Source organism: Geotrypetes seraphini, chromosome 3, assembly GCF_902459505.1.
Source record: "Geotrypetes seraphini chromosome 3, aGeoSer1.1, whole genome shotgun sequence".
Taxonomy (NCBI): domain Eukaryota; kingdom Metazoa; phylum Chordata; class Amphibia; order Gymnophiona; family Dermophiidae; genus Geotrypetes; species Geotrypetes seraphini.
In genome coordinates this window covers 340,834,011-340,853,045 of record NC_047086.1, presented here as the reverse complement: position 1 = coordinate 340,853,045, position 19,035 = coordinate 340,834,011, and positions in this window count along the sequence as shown.

Genomic DNA, 19,035 nt, shown 5'->3' with positions numbered 1-19,035 from the left:
CAAGGCTCACCCCTCTCCCCTATCCTTTTCAACATCTACATGTCCTCTTTGAAATTCCTCCATCTATCCACTGGGCGGGATGGACCTCTGGTCTGACCCAGTGGAGGCAACTTCTTATGTTCTTATGTTCTTATCCCCCCTAGAAACTCTCTACTCCTACGCTGATGACATCCTCATCCTCCTCGAGACTGACTCGAACCTCTCTAACCTTGCTGAGAACATATCCACATGTATAACGAATCTCCAATCCTGGGCCCAATCTGTACAAATGAAACTGAATGCGTCCAAAACAAAACTACTTTGGCTCGGCCCAATTTTAGATCATTTACCCACCTCCATCCCACTACCGTCCGGCCCCACTCTTCAGCTTGAGTTTTCAAGCAAAGTCCTAGGCATCGTCATATTCCTCCTGATGACGCAAATTAAAGTGAAACACGATCGGTGTTGAGGAAATGTTGGATTGTTTTCACGTTAAGGAGTTCTAGCTACATGTTGAATTTGATAAGCTTTTAACGGTGGATTTGGGGACTCACTTATTTTATGTTACCAATTCTAAACCAACTACATAAGAAGTACTTCATTGCACGACTCCCAATACCGACGAGCAGATCTCAAGGACACTTTTGATTATCTTGAGACGACATATTTGACAGTGGAGATTTTCATGTTTTTCATCAATCATATTCAGCTAAGTACTCATCTATATATCTTCACCACTACAAATTTGCTTGAACAACTTAAATTTAACTAAATGTTTAGGGTTGGTAGGTAGGTGAGTGCAATGATGCAATGTTAATACATCTTCATTCTATTAACCTGTTGGTTTTGAATAAGATATTACACTGAGCACTCCATAATTATTTTTAATATTATAGTATATACTTTAAATAATTTAATTCACTTTATTTGTTATATGTGTAATATATCATTCCACAGTTAGTTTTGGGCAGTCTATAAATGTGTGCAATAAGATTCCTGGTGAGACATACCATTTGAGAAGCAGGTTGGCAGCTGGTTAGCAGAGGCAGTGCTGTAAACAGGCTTTTCGCAGCCAGCACTGGCAGGGCCTTTCCTCTGCAGTGTCACTTCTGACATGGCAGAAGAAAGGCCCTGCTGGGGCTGGGGCTGGGTGCAAGCAGCTTGTTTACAGCATTGCCTCTGCTGACCGGCTTCTGCTGCTGCTTCGGGTTGGTGGGTCAGGACTGCTTCAGGTAAGTGAGGGGAGTCCAGGAGGCCAGATCTGTGTGGAGGGAGGGAAAGCAGATCCGGGGGGGGGGAGGGGGACACCAGAAGTATGTGTGAGAGGAGGCTCCAGCAGGTCCAGGAGGTTGAAGGGCAGGGGAGGGGAGATGGATAGATGTCAGTTGTAAATTATCCATCTCCAAGCCAAAAAGAAGGCTAAGTGTGTGGATATTTGTCAGTCTGCCACCTGGATAATTTATCTGGATTATTTACCATATATATAAAGCTGTTCTAAGTTATTGGATACACTATTCAAATGGTGACTGAATTTTGCCTCTGTTCAGACAGACTCCAGTGATGGCTGCCTTATTCAGATATTCAGCACCAGCCACTATCTGGATAATGGTGCTGGTATCCAGATATTTTTGGACTACCCTAGCTGGCATTTTGGGAAAAAAAAACAACAATCCTAACACTGAATATTGTCCTGATAATATTGCAGGATGTCTGAATATTGACTTAATAATTTATAGAAATCACATAAGAATGAGAGAAAAATAAGTTTAATTTGAGAGCTGCAGAAGATCAGGATGGATCAAGGTTTTCAGATTTAAAAGCAATCACAAAGAAGGGGATCATTAAGTGGAACTTGAAGATGGCTAGAGGTGGATAAAATAAACCAATTCGGAAAAGCTGAACCAGGCTTGCAGGTGATTGAAGTTAGATGTGGAGGAGAAGGGCACAGAATTAATGAAGGTCACAAGGAGGGACATAAAAAGTGATAATGTAAAGGAGAAGACACTGCATTGACCCACAGAATAAGTGCACTTGCAGATGATAATTAAATTAAACATATTCAGTTATTCTAATAAAAAGTCATCAGCTATAACTTATTTATTGACTTTACCTCTGCATACTCAAGTGGCCTAGCACTGGAATCATGCTACTTTATTTCTGAAAACCTGCAAAGGAGAAAACTGAAAGATTTTGTTTTCGGTGCAGATTTCTTAACATACAATCACATCAAAGGTTTGAAATGAGTCCTTGTAGCTCTGCTTAGCAGCAGACCTGGCTACTAAAGCAAACTTAAGGGTGCTCATGATCTTAATCACCACATCAGATTGATCAATTCAGGGACATTTGATGCTAGATACAGCTCTTAAAGAATCAAGTGCTGGTATTTTGTTTCACTGCTACACTTTTCAGCTGTTTGGATGGCCACCCTTGTTGGAAGGCTTCTGGATTATTTTATTTAGATTGCTCTAATAGGAACAGTCTTCTGCACTGACAGTTAGCAGTGGACCAACAAATCAGTGTATAGCTGCCAAACTTAATACCTGAGACTAAAGTGGTCTTTTTGGTAGCTTCTTTTCACTGATGAAAAATTATTCACTTAGAGCCTGTCATGTCAGACACTCCTTTTAGTTTCTATAGCTGTGAGAGCTGGTACTGTGGCTGATCAAATGATTTTTTAACATCAGCTACAGCAGTGGTCTCAAACACGCGGCCCCCGGGCCGCATGTGGCTCTCCAGGTTTTATTTGCGGCCCGCAGTATGGACGCGATCAACAGCATTTCTCTTCCCCTTTCCCTTCCTTTTAGAGCAGCAGCGTGTCTAACCGGCTAGTTCCGTTCAAAGCCACGGGTTGGCGGCTCCTCGTGCTATCCACTCCTGCATCAGAAGCCTCTCTGACGTCACAACATCAGAGAGGCTTCAGACGCAGGCGCGGATCTCGCAAGGAGCCGCTACCCGCAGCTTTGAACGGAACGAGCCAGCCAGACACGCTGCTGCTCCACAAGGAAGAGTACGGAAGGGGAGGGAAAAGAGAAATGCTTCTGCTACATAGGGAAAGGGGGACCCTAGGGAAATGCTGCTGCTGCTGTACAGGGAAAAGGAGAGGGAGGGAAAGGAGAAGAGAAATGCCTCTCCTGCACAGGAAAGGGGGAAGGGAAATGCTGCTTCTGTTGCTGCTGCACCCAATTGGGGAAAGAGAGGGAAAGAAGGAGAAGGGAGAGGAGAGGAACAAGAGAAGAAGCCAAGTTCATGGGAGGGAGGGAAGGAAAAGAGATATCAGACCATGGAGGGGGAGGGAGAGATGCCAGGGCATGGGGGAAGGGAAGGAGACAGATGCCAGACCAGGGGAAAGGAAGGAAGGAGGGAGGGAGAGAAAGGAAGGAAAGAGATGCCAGACCATGGAAATAGGACGGAAGAAGAGAGAGATAGGAAGGGAAGGTAAGACATGGAAATGTAGATTTTGAAAAGAAAGCAGAAAATTGAACATTAAGTTAATGCCAAAGATGGATGCAAGGCAGAAAGTGAAGACGGAGAGAAAAACAGTCAAAGGACAAGAAGGCCCTGGAAACATAGTTGAAAGCACAGAAAAATAAAGTCACCAGACAACAAAGGTAGGGAAAATGATTTTATTTTCAATATAGTGATTGAAATGTGCCAGTTTTGAGAAAGAAAAGATATTAAACTTTAAATGTGAGTGCTGCAGAAAAAATAGAGTACTTGGAGGGCCGCAGAAAAAATATTTAATGTCTTATTAAGGAAATGACAATTTTGCATGAGGTAAAACTCTTTATAGTTTATATATCTTTCCTTTTAACTGTTAAAGGAAAGTTTTATAAACTATAAAGAGTTTTACCTCAAACAAAATTGTCATTTCTTTAATAAGACATTAACTATTTTTTCTGCGGCTCTCCAAGTACCTACAAATCCAAAATGTGGCCCCGCAAAGGGTTTGAGTTTGAGACCACTGAGCTACAGTGAACGGCTGTATTAGGGTTTTTGTTTACTTGTAGTTGGAAATAGGTGTGCCATTTCAGTACCAGTGTACACATAGTATATTGCTTTGGCTTCTTGATCCTAGAAATTCTGTAAGCTTTTATTCTCACAGGCTAGAGGTTTCCATTACTCATGCCTGGCAAAGCTATAACTTACAGGAATCCCTCTACTTGCTCATAATTGGTGAGAATAAAACCTTTATGTAATACAAAAACAATATTGGACTCATAATCAAAATTTTAGAACATCCAAAAACCAGCCTAAGTCAGCACTTGGATGTCCTAATAGCAGGGACGTCCAAGTGCCGATAATCATAACCAACTTTCTGGACATGCAGCCGCACTTCTAAGCCGCTGTGCATCCAGAGATAAAAATGGCATTTTGGGAGGTGTGTTATGGGTGAGAATCAGGAGGGCTTCAACCTGGACATACTGCAGCCATAATGAAAGCTTTCCTAGAGGGAATTTAGACAGACGCCGGCAGTTAGACCTATTTGAGTTGCATCTAAGTTCCACAAAGGTGCCCAAAATGGCAATAAGACAACTGGAGGATTTAAAGCATAACCCCCTTTACTCCCTCAGTGGTCATGACCCCTTCCCACCACCCAAAGAGTGAAAATCCCCCAAAACCCATAGACTTCCCATCAGCTGATTGTGGCTGAGGAATCCCCATAAACTGAGCCGGTTTCGGGGATTCCTTGCAGTTCAGCTGATAGGGATTCCCCCTGCCAGGATCAGCTGAGCTGTGGAGCCCTATATCCTTCCCCTTGGCCTCCCCGGGCCTTCTCCTTACATCCTCCTGACAGTGGGAGGGGCCAAAGGCCCTGATTGGCTCAACATGGTGATTTTGAGCCAATCAGGGCATTTGGCCCATTCCACTGCATCCCAAGATGCATGGGGGGAAGCCCTGTCAGTTGCAGCACACGGCCCTGTAGGCGGGAGGAAGTGGGCTTCCCTCCTGCCATTTTCTCATCCGAAGGTACGAGGGGAATCCAGGGATGTGGGAGGGCGCCCCAGGAATGTTGGGGGTATGTGAGGGGGGGGCATTGGGGATGTCAGGGGGATATCAGGGGATGTAACATATGTTACAGTGGGAACTTTGTCTTGACTTGGTCCCTCTTCTGTTTGGGATACTGATAATGGTAGTAGACTCCTTTAAATATACAGGTATAGGAGTAATAATAGATTACTGATTCACAGCAAATCTTGGATAAGGTATCTGGATAAGTTCTAGTGGTAACTACTTTATTCAGATATTCAGCACCAGTCACTATCTGAATAATGTCTCTGAATATCCTTACAGACTACTTTGACATAGTACGATAGTTATGTGCAATCCTATATCCCACCAAATCCTCATTAATTAGAGTTCTAGCTGGGTTACAGGCAACATACTATTATATAGAATTTTATGTAGAGCTAAATATGTTACATGCTACATATAGTTATCAAATTACACTGTACATACAGTCTGAGGTAATGTAACATAAACAGCAACTGACCATTAACATTGTCTTTGTTTCGGGTGACTTGTCTAAGTTTCTTTGGACCCCTGGTAGGGATTTCTTAAAAAGCCATGTTTTTAGATTATGTGAAACTATGTATACTGCGGTTGTGTGAATGTTGATAGGAAGCGAGTTCCAAACATTTGCTGTTTGGTAGTTGAATGATTTGCTAAGTAGATGTCTTGTATTGTATATCTTTCAGAATTGGAAATGATTGGGTCAGGTTACTAGAGTTATGATGGTCCACAGTGCTGGGGTAGAACATGGGCCGAGCTGGGGAAGGATTCTTTGATATGGCTCATTAGGTCCTCTCTCTAGGTGACCCTACCTATCTTTTATCTGTTATTATTCCTTATGTCCCTACTCGAGCACTTAAGTCATCTTTTGCTTACCATTTAACCACTTTAAAGACATATCTGTTTTCTCTTGCCTTCTTCCAAAGCATGTAGGCTGTTGTTTTGGGCGGCTTAATGGCACCAGATGTGGCACTTCTATCATCTTCTCTTTGATATTTTATTATGCATTTCCTTTTCTTTCTTTTATAAGCTTTCTTTGGATGGTTTGTTTTATAAAGGTGATATATTCAAATCATTTTAAATATTAGCCCCCCTTTCATGAAGCTGCATTAGGCTTTTTTAATCACCAGCCACAGAGTTAAAAGCTCCGCGCTCATAGAATTCCTAAGAGCATCAGAGCTAATACTGCCACAGTTGGCGATAAAAAAGCCTAATGCGGCTTCATAAAAGGGGACCTAAGTTATGTTAATTGCACTTTCTAAGAAATTTGATTCGTTCATTACTTATTTCTTATATTGATTATAGCAAAGTCATTTATCCAGGGCTACCTAACACAAATCTGAAATGTCTGCAAACATTGCAAAATACAGCAAAACATTTACTGGGTAATACATAAAAACATAAGAATTGCCTCTGCTGCGTCAGACCAGTGGTCCATCGTGCCCAGCAGTCCACTCACGCGGCGTCCCTTAGGGATCATATTACTCCCATATTTTTACATTTTCATTGGTTGCCTGGTAAATACAGAATTAATTTAAAATTGCTCATGCTTGCTCAGACCCCTGGGGAATCCAATTATTTACCCTTCTCCATTGAGAATATTGACCATTTAAACCTATTCTCTGATTTGTCTTTCAACCAGCTTTTAATCCATAATAGGACATTACCTCCTATCCCATGACTTTCTAATTTCCTCAGAAGTCTTTCATGAGGTACTTTGTCAAATGACTTTTGAAAATACAAATACACACTATCAACCGACTCACCTTTATCTACATGTTCTTTCACCCCCTTCAAGAAATGCAGTAGATTGGTGAGGCAAGATTTCCCTTGACTAAATCCATGTTGACGTTCTCTCACAAATCCATGCTTATTTATATGTTCTATCATTTTGTTCTTTATAATAGACTCTTGACAAAGTGTTCATAGGCAAGGAAATAACACTCCAAATGAAGATCAGACTTGTTCACGCACTCATTTTCTCAGGGGTCAATTACGAATGCAAAAGCTGGACACTACGGAAACAAGACACAAAGATGACTGATTGATTTGAGCTTTGGTGCTGGAGAAGGATTTTATGTATGCCGTGGTCTACCAGAAGAACTAACAAATCGATTTTGAAAGAGATCAAACCAGCTCTGTCACTTGAAGCCCAAATGATGAAGTTACAACTGTCTTATTTTGGTCACACTGTCAGAAGAGAAAGATCATTGAAGGACATTATGTTTGGGAAGATAGAAGTAACCAGGTGAAGAGGGTGACCTTTAATCAGATGGCTGGAAATGTTGAAAACGATCATGGAGATAATGCTTAAGGACCCTACTGGACTAACACAAAACCAATCTCTTTTTAGATCTGTAATTCATCAAGTCACTAAGACTCAAATAGGAGTCGATGGCACCTAACTAATCTGTTCAATCAGAATGGTAAAGATACAGCTTCAATCCTTTCATAGATATCAATAACTGTATTTCCATTTTTAACACCTGAGATAATATTTAGGGGGGAATTCATCAAAGAGCTCTAATTGTGCGCTAATCACTAAAGATGCCCATATAATGATCATCTTTAGCAGTTACCGCATGCCAATGGTGTTTAACACCCTTTGATGAATTACCCCCTTATTCTACCATTCTACTGCTATTATTCTAAAAGCTTTTCTTCTTCAAGCTTCCTTTTTTATTACATCTTTGCTGGTGTATGTTAACCAATTATTTTGCATTGAACACAGATCAACTTGGACCACAATGATGTAATCCTTCATATATCGTATAATAATTTGGATGACTGGATGTTGAATATTTAAAGGTCAGTACTAATAATTTAAAAATGCATCTTTCCCTAATTGGTAACCAGTGGCAATCCCCCTAATAATGGCAACATAGTGTCCTTTTTTCTATGACCTGTTAGATACGCGTATCTAGCTACCATATTCTGTGCAACCTGCAGTTTCCTAATTAGTTTATTAGTCAATCTAACATACATCCCTGTGACAGAGTGAGTTCCTGTCACTGACCAGCAGAGGGAGCCTGAGCAGCAGAAAGAAGAAGCTATTTTGCATAACATCCTGCTGTCCACTCACCCTGAGGGAACGGTGGTACTTAAAAGGACAAATCCAGAGCAGAAAGCTAGGAAAATCAGAAGCTCCTTTGGTGGCCAGGTGACCCTCGAAGGGAGGAATGTTGGCCTCTGGCCTAAACCGACCTGCTTGGTAGACCTTGGGGGGTTGACCAGGAGGGTACATCAGGGTTGACAACTGGTAGAGGGTCTGGTGGTGGTGTGAGAGATCAGGGAAGTAAGTCCCAGGAAGAGCTCTCAGAGAGAAACTGGCTGGGAGATCAGAAGCATCCTCAGGGCATGAGTCTGAGATAAGATGATTGAGGGACTGGGAGAGTCCTCAGTGCATGTGTCCAGGAAAAGATGCCTGAATGACTGGAAGGGCCCGAAAGAAGGAGTAGCCAGAGGGCCTGGTAGAGCCTGGAGTCCAGGGGGTTCAGGCTTGATGACTGGCAGTGGGACCAGTGAAGTTTCCAGGACCAGTGGGGACCCAAGAGGCCGGGGAGTGTAGGGACTAATGGTGGCCCACAAGAAGAGCCAGAAGAGTCAAGGTCCAAGGCTGAGGGGGTTTGGCAAGTGATTGGCGGAGGGACCGATGGTGACCAGCAGAGAGACAGGCAATGGCACCAGCAGCTGCCAGAGAAGCCCAGGGAAGAAGCCTGATAGACTTGGATGAGCATTGGCCAAAGTCTGGTGAGCAACCAGCAGAGGGATTGGTGGGGCTGGTGGCGACCAATGGAGAGACCTGTAATGGCACTGGAGTCTGCCAGAAGACCTGGAAGGCCAATGAAGGGTTGGGAGAAGACCATAAGACTGGAGTCCAGGGAGGACCCAGTGATGACTAGGAGGAACCTGTAGGGAACTGGTCAGGGAGTTTTAAGAGTGTATGAATGATATGTTGTTTAACGGTGTTCTTGTTTTAGCAGACTCAGTGAAGCACGAGAGACCACCAGAAGAGGCCATTAAAATAACCAAGAGAGCTTGAATAATAGATCTAAACAGAACTGGGTCCAAAATTGGGTGCAGTTTTTTAAAACCATGCTAATTTTTACATTGAGCAACCTGCTGTTGACCAATCTATACAGTTTACAGTATTTAGTCTTAAAATATCACTAAACTGTCAAGGCAAACACAGCGGTATACAATTCACAAATATAAAATAATAAAAATCGAAACAAACCCCCCCTCCATTCTGTAACAGGACAGCCCTCTACAAGAAAAAAATAATATTAAAACTAAAATAAAACATAAATCAAAAATCAATAAAACCTATACTCCACAGCCTCACTTTCCCCAATGTGCTGACCCTCTGGCAAAGAGACCCTAAAGGCCTGATTAAAAATAACTCCCAGAGCTTTTAAAGATGATATATGCAGAAAATTGTTATCTCCCATATTCACTTGGTCCATAAGAGGCACTTTTTCCACCACCAAAAAGGGGGTGGAAAAGGGGGTGCATCTTATGAGTGAAGATGACACCCCCGGTACCTTTTTAAAACACTGCCTGCCCGCCCTTCCTTTTAAAACACCCCTGCCCCATAGTACCTTTTTAAGCACCCCTTAAGCCTTGTGGTCCAGCGGTGTATAGGCCTGTGAGACTCATGAGAATTGACTGCAGCCATTCTGACAGCGGGGCAGACCCAGGCAGCAGCGCAGCACACTCCTGCTGGCCCATACACTGCTGGACCACCAGGCTTAAGGGGCACTTAAAAAGATACTGTGGGGTGGGTGGTGTTTTAAAAAGAAGGGTGGGCAGGGGTGTTTTAAAAGTAAGGGCCGGCGGGTGGGCCATGTTTTAAAAAGTAGTACCGTGGGGGGTGGGGAGGAGGAAAAAATTGTTAGTCAGCTGGGATGGATCCCTCCTGTCCCAGCCTACCACTAGACCACCAGAGGTGAAGGGGTGGTAGGTTACAGATCAGAGAAGGGGGAATAGGGTGCAGAGCCTGGCAGGAAGAAGAACAGGGTGCAGAGCCTGGCAAGGAGTGTGGGGCTGGGTGCAGAGCCTGGCAGGGAGTGAGTGAAGCTGGGTGCACAAGAATGTTTTTTTTCTTGTTTTCCTCCTCTAAATCAGGGGTGCGTCTTATGGTGAGGTGCATCTTATGGAGTGAAAAATATGGTACTTCGCCACTCTGTATCTTCATAGCATACTACTACTGATTTTGATGTATTTCACACCAATCTACTCCTTTTTTTCATACAGGTGGAATGGGTTGCTTGCTGAGCTTGACCATCAACAGGTAGCACAAACGGAATATCATCTGCATAAGCATAAGGGCCCTGATTCCGTAAATGGCACTTAGATCAGCAGCGCCTAGCCAATTTCCTCATAGAACTTACATTTTTTTAAATTGGCTTAATTGGTGTAATCATTGAAAATGCCATTAAAAGTCAATTTAAACAAATTCAGAAATGATTAAAATTCAGTGTGGAAATTGGCACAGCGCCTACCCTAATAGTGGGCATGGTTAGGCACGGAATGTGGGTGTGGAATGACTTAGGCGTTGGTAAGAAAACCCTGGCCTAATATACCGGCACCTAAATTGAGTTAGGCGCCACTAGATGAGATTCTATAAATGGCGCCTTAATTTGATTGACATGCGGGAGGTGCTGTTTCCAATTACGCCTACTGATTTTAGCATCATTTATAGAATCAGGTCCAAAATGACAAACCAAAATAATTGTTTCTCTAAAGGAGACATATAGATGCTACATAACAGTGGAGAAAAGGTTCCACCTCCTTCATTTTTATAATTTCTCCCTACACCAAGAATTAATAGGAGAATGTGGTATAGTGGTTGGAGCTACAGTCTTAGCACCCTGAGGTTGTGAGTTAAGCCCCGTGCTGTTCCTTGTGATCATGGGCAAGTCACTTAAAATCCTCTGCTGCCCCAGGTACATTAGATAGACTGTGAGCCTGCCTGGACAGATAGGGAAAATGCTTGAGTACCTGATTTGTAACCTGTTCTCAACTCTATTGGGAGGATGTGCCAAAAAAAAAAAAAAGGAATATATAAATTAAATATAACATACTTTACAGCTTCTATTCTGCATAAAAGAGTTATCCCCAATCATGACATCTTTCCAACAAGAGATCTGTTTCTGCCCTGACCACGGCAGCATGTAATGTTGTTACTATCTGGGTTTTTGCCAGGTACTTGCGACTTGGATTGGCCTACGTAAAATACTGGGTTAGATGTACCATTGGTCTGATCCAGTAAGGCTATTCTTACGTTCTTATGAGATCAATAATAGATTCATCCATTCTGTAAAAGGCACACCCTTTATAAAACACTTGAATACATTTTGATGCTGCCGTTTAGGTTCACCCTTTATTGAACTGACCTGAAAAGGTCTATAACCTCCATGCCATGTAATGGAATTTGTGATTTTTGCAGTTCAGAGCACACTGCTTCCTTATAACGTAAAGCAGAGGTGCAAAACAAAACAAAAATGCTTTGTCGCTGTCTTTTTTATTGCCTACTGCTTTCATGGAGATTTCAGACTGATCTCATTTTAGGTTCCTGCAGTTTCACAAAATGACTGTTTATAGCTTGATTTATGGCTACTGTCAGTGTTCAGATTTGATCATAGTTACCATCCCCCCCAAGCTAGGCTCCTCACCATGTGTTTGCCTTCCAATATCTGGGCAATTGCAGAAGATTCTGGAAAGTGGATAGAAAAAACCCCCCCAAAATGAAATTAGTACTGTTGTCCTTGCAAAAAAAAAAAATTATATATTTTAAATTGAAGAACTGTTAAGAACACAGATTTCAGGTAGTGTCTCTGAGATATACTGTAAATCTAGAAAGATTTAACTGTTGCATTACTATGCTAAAGAAGGAAGCAATTCAAAATATTTAGCCTCTGAAAGGATATAGAGAGAATGGAGGCAATATGATGACAGTTTTCAAAGGAATATACCCAGTTTCTAAAGGGTAAATTAGCTTGCAGAGGTGAGCAATATTTTTTTAGCCACTGCCAGTTTTATGCCCAATATTCAATGCTAGATCATGTCCAGGCACTAGCACTGAACATCTGGTTACGGCAGCTGGCCGGCACCTATCCAATTAAGGCCAATATTCAGCCCTTAACTAGATAAGTGAAACCAAAGATTAAGACTGTGTTTTATGCAGTCTGATTTGTTTGGTTACCTTATCCAGTTAGGTGCTGAATATTGGCACTTAACACAAAAAGTGCTGACTTGCCCCCAGACTACCAACAACATAGCTGGTTATGGCTTAGGCAGTTAGAAGTGATATTCTGTGACACTATCGTGTACATACAACTGAATATTCCCAGGTAGCCCTGCATAGGTGATTTATCTGGGGAGTTGTAATGAGAGTTATTCACACAGTTACACACTTGGTGGAGGAATCCTGCGGAGCCACAACATAATACCACCCAAGCTGGAGAGGATAAGATAAGTGCTATTATAACATTATTAAGAATACAGGAGTGAAAGGAGCTCCAGCTGAGGTGATAAGGCACAAGGTTGAAATTGAGAAATAACTACTATTAGCTAAAGGGACCCGTAAGTGTCATGATAGTCCCAAATTAATCTCGCTGTGGCTCCAATGCAGGAGATTGGGTACTGAACACTTATTAAATATTATAAATTCAGATAGCTTCACATACAGAGTTTTAAAATACATATTTATTTGATGAATTGCACAAATATTTTTAACAAATATAAATAAATAGTAAAATAAACCAGTGATTAGTCTTAAACAAATGGGTGATTTATCTGAACAGGAGCCTCTCCTGACCAATTAAATTGCTTTGAATACTGATCTCTAAGTAGTTTCATAGGTAACTTTTCTGGGCTGACAATTTTCTTTTACCATTAGTTCATTTAGTGCAGCCACATCACTATGTAAAGTTCTTGCATGTGCTGCCAGCTCTTTTCCTCTGCCTACAGTATGCTATCACATTTGCTTGATGTGTCTATAACCTACCTGCTGTCCCTCTCACCACTGTTCCCTCTAAGGCAGTGTCTCACAAGCTGTCTCAAGCCGCGGTTCACCAAATGTAGTGGCCGCGGCTCAAGGCATCTGGAAGTGTGCGGGTGTCGCCGTGGTGATGTCATGATGCTGCCCATGGCCTCCTCAGCGCCGTTCCTCTGCCATGATCTGCCCAAGTGGAAATGGGAAGTTGCATCAGAGGAGGTGGACCTTGACAGAGTAACAGCACTGAAAAGGCTGCAGCAGAGAATCGCTGCCATGCCGGCGACCCTCCTCGTATTTTAAAAGGTGAAGGGGAATAGGCTTCAAGCAGGGGTGAGGGGAAGGGAAGGACATTGTACCTTTAAAACCAATAGAAGGAAATATTATTTCACCCAAAGAATAGTTAAGTTCTGGAACTTGTTGACAGAGGATGTAGTAACAGTGGTTAGTGAAGCTGGGCTTTGGACAAGTTACTGGAGGAAAAGGCCATAGTCTGCTATTGAGACAGTCATGGGGAAGCCACTGCTTGCCCAGGGATTGCTAGCATGGAATGTTGCTACTATTTGAGTTGCTGCCAGGTGCTTGTGACCTGGATTAGCCAGTTAGAAACAGGAAACTGGGCTAGATAGACCATTGGTCTGACCCAGTATGGCTATTCTTATGTTCTTAAATGATGTCTGGACCAGTGGGGAAAAGGAGGAAGAGGGAGAGTTATAAGTCCTATGCGGAGCTGGGGGGGGGAGGGTTGCAAGAGAGAACAGAGAGGGATTCTTGTTGAATTCCCAGGGAAGAGAGCAGGAGGAAGGGGAGGGAGAGATGCTCTACATGTGTGTGTGTGGGGGGGGGGGGGGATAGAGCTACAGAGGAGCAAACTGGAATTGAGGGAGGGGATAAAGATACAGAGAGGCGATACTGAACATATGGGGAGAATAGATATACAGAGGTGCAAAACTGAACAGATGGAGGGAGGAGGAATAGAGAAACAGAGGGGCAATGTTGGATACTTGGAGGGATAGGGATACACCAGAGTAATAATAAGGGACAGAGATTAGAGATGGCCAACATGGCCAGCATACAAAAAAGAAGTGATACCATTGTATAGGTCTCTGGTGAGGCGCTTTTTTTTTTTTTAATACTGTGTTCAATTCTGAAAACTACACCCTCAAAAAGATATAAATAGGATGGAGTCAGTCCAGAGGGCAGCAATAAAATTGGTCAGTGGTCTCTGTCATACAGTGTATGGGGGCAGAATTATAGACCTTAATAAAGAAAGGTAGGGAAAATGGATATGACTGAGATGTTTAAATATTTCTGTGGTATTAATGTACAGGAGGTGAGCCTTTTTCAAATGAAGAAAAACTCCAGAATGAGAGGGCATAGCATGAAGTTAAGGGGTTATAGGCTCAGGAGTAATCTGAGAAAATACTTTTTTTTACAGGAACAGTGGTATAGCAAGGGTGAGAAGCACCCAGCCAGTGGCACCCCTTTCCCCACCCTCTTCTCCGCACCTACTGCTGCACGTGTGTGCACCTTCCCTCATATCTCTGCAACTGTCTTGGCGCAAGCAGCATCACCAACTTGCTGCCCACATCAGCGTTGGCTCTCCCTCTGATGTCACTTCCTAGATGCGGGACCTGGAAGTGATGTCAGAGGGAGAGCTGATGCTGGTGTGAGCAGCAGGTTGGAGTTGCTGCTCGCACCAGTGAAGAGCTAGAGGTACAGTGGGGAGGGGGGAGTGGAGGCACCATGGCAGGGCTAGAAGTGAGAAGGGGCAAGGGGGTGAAAGGAAGATGGGTGCCAGCAACTCCCACCAAGATGGCGCCCAGGGTGGACTGCCCCACCACTGTACAGAAAGGGTGGTAGATGCACGGAAAGGTCTCCCAGTGAGGTGGTGGAGACAGACTATGTCTGAATTCAAGAAGGTTTAGGACAGGCATGTGAGAGTTTTCAGGGAGAAAAGTAGATAGTGAATGTTGTGGATGGGCTATTTGGCCTTTATCTGTTGTCATGTTTCTGTGGTAGGATAGGGACAGGGAAACAGGGGAGATGCTGGACAGAATGATAGCAATGATTAGAGAAATTGGATGGAGAACATGAAGAAAGAAGAAATATCAAATGTGCAAAGAGTCCCTGATAAGAGAGTTAAAAGATAAAGGAAAGCATAAACCAGAGTCTAGAACAGTGGTCTCCAACTCCAACCCTTTGCAGGGCCACATTTTGGATTTGTCGGTACTTGGAGGGCCTCAGAAAAAATAGTTAATGTCTTATTAAAGAAATGACAATTTTGCATGAGGTAAAACTCTTTATAGTTTATAAGCCTTTCCTTTTGGCCAAGTCTTACTAATAATATTGTCATTTATCGCTAATGAGACATAAGATCAAGAAACCATTTTATTTTACTTTTGTGATTATGATAAACAGACCAAGGGCCTCAAAATAGTACCTGGCGGGCCGCATGTGGCCCCCAGGCCACGAGTTTGAGATCACTGGTTAAAACCAATGTGATTAGACAGATGACAAAGGTCAAACAAGGAATTTTTATTTTCTATTTATTGATTAGACTAGAGCATTTCAATTTTTGGAATATAGAGAACAACTACCAGAACCGGTCTTAGACATAACAGTGGCTCAAAAAAAAAAAATAAATTCCAGCATAGCAGTAGTAAATCTCCAGTTTTGGGATGGGCTACCATTGCCATCTGTCTTTCTGGTGGAAAAGCAAATCTGTGCTTCTAGCTTCTGTAAGCTGATACGAATCTCACAGGTTTACGTCATGTAAAGTCAAAGACGGACCACCCGTGACCCGATAACTCCCCGTGCTCTCGCAATATCCTACTCGTTCCATGACGTCACAGAACGTTCCGACCACAGATGTCGCTACTGTTTTACTGGGGCACGGAAAGTAATACGATAGCACTGTGTACGCATGCGTGGAGTTGCTACACTTTGGTCGTCGGAACAGTTGCCGCAGCTCCTCCTTCCCCTGCTAGAGGTCAGGGAGCGGCGGCAGCTCAGGGGTCACGGGTCAGAATTCCGTGCAGCCTGCCGCTGGACGTGCGCCACAGTTATCACATGTGCGGGCACTTTACTCAATAAGCATTCAAAAGCTACCGCTGGTGACAGGAGCTGTCCCAGAGCAAAATCTGCCGCCTTGGGAATATCCCTCCCACTCCACTCTTTGCATCTGCCGTCACCATTGACCGTCCCTTACACTCAACAGTACCTGTCCTATCCGACTTCACGTGCCTCCCACACTCTCAGCAGCTGCCCTCCCCTCGATGTCATCTGCCTTATCCCCCACACCCCCCTCCCCTTTCAGGGTGCCCTGATGATGCAAACTTAGCTTTGTCCTTAGCACTCCTCTTGCCTCTCAGGCACGCGCCCACAGAACATTTGCCAGTCCTCTTTGCCTCACACATTGCCCTCCTAATCTTCTTGTCCCTTACGAAGCCCTTCCCCCCTTGGCTCTCACACACACTCTGTATCTTTCTTTCCTTCTTCCTAACACATTCATGGCTTTCCCTTCTCCTGTCCCTCACACACTTGCTGCACCATGCCTGCCATCACCCTTTTCTTCCGTGCTTTTCGTCCCTCTCGCTCGCTTTGAGCACCCCACAGCATCTGTCGTCTTCCCCCTCCCCCTCCTCCTGCCCCTCACACACTACCAGCAGCTGCCCTCCCAGCGCCCTTCTTTACACACAGCAGCTGCCTCTCCTTGTGGCCCTCCTGCCTCTCACACAAACCATCTGTCCTCCGCACGCTCCCTTCGGTGCTCCCCGCCTCAAGTCAACACGGAGCAAATTCTCCCCAGCACTTAAACACTCATTTAAAAAAAAAACAACAAAAAACACCCCACACGTTTTAACGTTAAAGATCGTTTGGTGCTTGAGAATTTTGATACACTTAACCAGGTCCCTCGCTTAATGTTGAACGTGGGCCAGCTGAAGCTTGACACCACTGTACAGTAACGCAAAGCGCGAATCCCCTAAAAGCGGCTGTTGGTATTCCGAGGAGTGGGGCGTGGCCATCAGTGACAGTTTGCCCCGCGTGGGGAGGAGGCGGCACGTGCTGACAGATGCTTCCCTGCTCTAGAGCGTATCGTGTTTCTTACCTTTTTTAAAAGTTCGCCTTGCAATAGGCGGCGGTAAAAAAAAAAAAAAAAAAAAAGTCTGAAATCTAAGTGCGCAATAAATATCATTTTGATGGCCCCTGGCGAAGTGGAGAGTTGCAATGTCTGGGGCTGTAGGTTTGCTTCTCTCAGAGGAGAAGCACACATGTAAGAAAATAGTTTTTGGTTCTTTGCTCCTCGGCTGCCAAAAGGGGCCGGCAGGACTTTGCTTGGTGAAAATTTGGCAGCCTTCCATCTCCTGTAAACAAGTGTGACGCAGCCACGGGACTGATGGCACACAGCTTCAGGGATTTTCGGCTGGCCAAGCTGCTGAAAACCCAGCATGATCTTTGATAACGTTTGGCTATACTTTAAAGGAACTGGGACTAACAAATGGATTTGCTACTGACAGAATGAATTGGCCAGATCTTGATAATTTGAGTTGCAGGAAAGAAGTGTGAAATCTCCACTTGACATTTGCTGAGTTTTGCTGGCTTTCTTTTGTTTGCTGTAAGTTCTTATTCTTCACAATTGAAACAATGCACTTAAATTATTTTGCATTCTAAAAGTTTCCCATCAGGTTATGTGTATTCCACTTATAGTATATGCAATGATGGAAGTGTTTTCTACATCTTGCAGAACATACAACCAGTTTTTCTGTCTGTTTCCTTATTTATATAGTAACCCAGAGGCCAATATTTAGGGCCAATTGCTTGTACTGTATTCAGCTGCAGTTAATCGGACAGTGCTGCTGAATACCAGCATTAACCACAAAACTTGAAGCAGATGATTTTGCAGGTGGCCCAGTAGCAGAGTGGGCACTTATGTGATTAAGACCCTGATGCACTAAAAATGGTTGTTAAGACCATGTTGGGTCACTGTGGGCTGATATTTTGGCCGATTTTAAAATAGCGAGCGATGTTCCAACAAGTCTGCATGCATATGAGTTTCACGGAGGTTCGCTGTAATCCCAACCAAGCAGTCATTGAGAAAGCGACTCTCACACATGCACAGAGCCGGCAGGGGAAGCCGCGAAGCAGCCTCCTGCCACAAAGCTGTTCGGGGCAGGAAGACCTTTTTTTAAATTATTATACCTGTCCCCATTAAAAAAAAATATATTGGCAGGAGAAAAGCCCACTCCCTCCTACCTCAGCCACCTGGACCCCCAGCCTTTAAATTACAGAGCGGTAGGAGGGATGTCCACTTGCTCCTGCTGCCGGGTGGCTCCCCGCTGAACTGACATCCGATGCTGCAACCCCCACCAATGCTGTGACCCCCCTCCTATGCTGGAAGGATCCCCACCTATGCTGTGACCAGTAGCGTAGTAAGGGGGGGGGGCGAGGGGTTCAGTCCACCCTGGGCGCCATGTTGGTAGAGGCGCCGGCACTCCTCCTACTCTCTGCCCCTCTGCCTTTTCCCACTTCTCCCCTTACCATGCGTGTGCCCCATTCCCTTCCCCCATATCTCTGTTCACCACCGCGAGCAACAAGTTCAACATATTCCTCGTGACCGCATCAGCTCTCCTGCTGACGCCACTTCCGGGTGCAACACATAGGAAATGACGTCAGAGGAAGAGCTGCCGGGGTCGCGAGGAGCACATTGAAGTTGTTACTCGCAGTAGTGAACAACTAGAGGTATAGGGAAAGGAAAGGAGGAATGTGCACCTGGCCGGAGGGGGGTGGGGGGGGGGAGGAGGAGATCAGGGAAGGAGCGAGGGGGCGGAGATGAAGGCGGGGCACTTCTCAACCTTGCTATGCCTCTGGCCGTGACCCCCTATGTCAGGATCCCTCTTCCACATCCCCGACTTCCTTCTGTCTTGGCCACCTGGCTCCCCTCTCCCCCCCCCCCCCCCGCCCTGTCCCTTATAGGACGAAGACAGCAGGAAGAATGCCCAGTCTCTCCTGACTGGCAGATCCGCCTCTCCAAAATGATGGCGTTC